This window comes from Nicotiana tomentosiformis, chromosome 1, assembly GCF_000390325.3.
Source record: "Nicotiana tomentosiformis chromosome 1, ASM39032v3, whole genome shotgun sequence".
NCBI lineage: Eukaryota > Viridiplantae > Streptophyta > Magnoliopsida > Solanales > Solanaceae > Nicotiana > Nicotiana tomentosiformis.
In genome coordinates this window covers 156,758,592-156,761,699 of record NC_090812.1, presented here as the reverse complement: position 1 = coordinate 156,761,699, position 3,108 = coordinate 156,758,592, and the positions used below count along the sequence as shown (strand labels likewise).

The 3,108-nt window shown below is 30.3% G+C and overlaps 1 long non-coding RNA gene across 1 annotated transcript in view; it reads left to right on the top strand.

The window, feature by feature from the left end:
- The window catches only part of LOC104115009 (uncharacterized), a 1,674-nt gene extending 884 nt beyond the window's left edge, over positions 1-790 (top strand). Inside the window, exon 2 of the long non-coding RNA XR_690518.4 lies at positions 553-790. This is a non-coding gene — a long non-coding RNA (uncharacterized lncRNA). The remainder of the gene's footprint in view (positions 1-552) is intronic.
- The last annotated feature ends 2,318 nt before the right edge of the window (positions 791-3,108 follow it).

Below are 3,108 nucleotides of genomic sequence, written 5' to 3'. Positions count from 1 at the left end.
TGATTCTAATATTTTAGACACGGAGTATAAATATAGGTGTAAGAAAATTACTAATTTAAAAAAAAAATTGAACTTATAATTCTAAAATGTAATGGGTGCAATAGTAAGAACTTAAGGTTGAACCCTAAAATTTATATTTAAATCCATCTCTTTGTAATAGTACACACCTCTTCCTAAAATCCTGAATGTGACTCTATTTAGTTAGTAAGCATAAAATATCATACCGAGAACGTTTACTTTTTCTCTAAACAAACATTATGGGGGGGCGAAATGGGTGCATTCGGGTTTGTATCCCTCAAAAATACTAATTGCACCATATACCATAAATCGTCAAACTTCTTTATAACATTTTAGTTTGTTTCGAATATTTTTTTATTTTATAGAAAATTATTGTTATAGAAAACATATATTATAACAAAACATGACATTTGGTTCCGAAAAAACTTAATTTCTATAGTGAAGTGTTGTTATATAAGGATATTGTTATAGAGAGATCAGACTGTATATCGTATATACGTAATTTACATGCACGTGTTTATTTTTGGATTGCAGGTATTTGATGGACTAGTCAAGGTTTGTCTAACAAGAGAGAAACTAGCCTGGTGTTTCGACCTTTGATTTTCCACAATGTCTTATAGAAAGAAAAGAAAAAACAAAGTTGAGTCTTTGTGTTCCCTATATTACCTCAATATTACTTGTAACGTTTCTTTTTCGTGTAACTTTATAATGAATAAATATTTTTTCGATGCTAATTGCAAGGAATAATATGTCTAAATTTTCTTGTTTTTTTCCTTTAGCCTAAAGGTTATTACTTTTTAAAATATCATAACTCCCGTCCCATTAAGAAATAAATGTGGAAGAAACTTATTGTCAAACTGATAAAGACAATTACCAATATATTAGTGATTACCAACTTATATACATTCTATCGGAAATCACTTGAGAAAGGAGAAAATGGAAGTCCAGAAAACATAAAGAAGAAAGCATTATGTTCGTGGGGGTAATTAGCTATGTTCGACGGATTTAAATGAATTCATCGGAAAGCACTTATCTATATAAGTGCGCTGTGATATTATTAGCTTCCGAGTTCTAATTGGTAACATGGCCCTAATAACTCATTACTAAAAATTCGGTCAAAACCGACTTTGTGGTCGTTTTTCAAAATATTTTGCTTAAATTTTTTTTTTTACGAAACTGACTAACTTCGATTGGTTTTTTGACGCAAAAATGCGGGAAACTATTTTGGCGTCCGACGAAATTTATTTTTTAAGAAACTAACCAACTTAGGTCGATTTTTCATGTAAAATAAATTTAAATTAATATTTAAAAAATCGACTGAAATCGGCCGGTTATTTCGGTTGATCATTTTAAAAAATTAACCAATTTCGATCGGTAATTTTATATTTAATAAAATCGACCGAAATCGATAGGTTATTTTTGCGCGAAAATGCAATTAAAGAGTACAAATAAAATAAAATAAAATCTTAAACCAAAATGTACCAATGGTCTAGCGGTAGAATAGTATCATACTACAGTACAGACGACGGTTCAATTCTCAGACATATATTTTTTTAATTACATAATTAAAAATACCAACTGTCTTCGGTCGGAAATACTGACCGACTTCGGTCGGTTTTTTCGGCAATTTTTTTCTTTTTTGGTCGTTTGTGAAATTTAATTGATCGGCCCGAATCGATCGAAAATTACAACCGACTTCGATCACTATTTGTTACCGACCAGTCTTATTTTGACGGATTAAAGTCGGTCGGTATTCCTGGACGGTTTTTCACAATTTTCTAGTAGTGAGTTGCTATAAATTTATTACACATTTATTATAAGTACAGTATAAAATATATTTATATAATCAAAACACTTAAAAGATAATAAGCAAATTTCTACCGTAACAATAATTTGTTATAACATTCATTGGCAGTATAAAATATCGATCCTTACAACTGTTAGAGTAAAACAAATAAACAGAATGAGATTCCCTATAAAGCAATTAGCCAATTACATATATATATATATATATATATATATATATATATATATATATATATAGATCTCTTTTAGGAACACAGTACTTGGTAACTTGATAAAAATATAATTAATTTAATTACTATTTTATATTAAGTTATATTGATAATATAAAAATTCGTACATTAATGTCAGTGCACATAAATTAAATCCTGAATAATATAGGATGAATCTACATGAAAACCTACTCATATTTTCCAATTTAAAACTCAAAACTTGCTCAGTTACGTTCCTGCACCATTCTTAAACTGCATCATTCTTTAATTAACCAATAAGCAAAAGTTTAAACTTTGCCCACCCTCTCGAGATCTATGCATGAGTTAATTGCTTCCTCATTTCATCTTCAACTCATTCTTTCTTTCTCTGATTATATATATACCACTAGTACATATTAGTATGAACTCAAGTCTTAAACCTTAGAATGAGAAAAATAATACTCCCTCCATTCCAGTTTATGTGAACTTATTTCCTTTTTGGTCTGTTCCAAAAAAAATAATCCCTTTTTAAATTTGGAAATAATTTTGCTTAAACTTACAATTATACCCTCAATGAGAAGCTTTTATAATCACACAAATACTCTGGACCCCTTTTTGACTTGTTTAGGATCACAAATTTCAAAAAAAATTATTTTTTCTTAAATTCCGTGCTCATCAAACAGGTTCACATAAATTAGAACTGAGGGAGTAAGAATTAAGAAATGGGTTTGAGTTTAGCCATTCTAATGGCTAGTGTTGTTGTAGCTTCTAGTCGGGGATACGGCGGCGGAGGAGCCTTTGAGCAAGATTACGGCGGCGTTTTTGGCGGCCCCGTGAGTAATATTGGGCCGTTGCATGAAGCTCTAGCGCACTGTAATACTGATGTTGAAAATCCAAACTGCTGTAAAACACCGAATGTTGCTGTGTATAGCGAGCGCTATTGTTGGTCTTCATTGTTTGGACAGATTTTCGTTGCTGATCTCTTTAAATGTGGTGTTATTCCACATTGTTAAGTTACATTATGGCTGTATTTTATATGATCGGAAATATTTTCCTGCGAAATAAGTGATTTTTCTTATTTTTTATATGTCTAAGC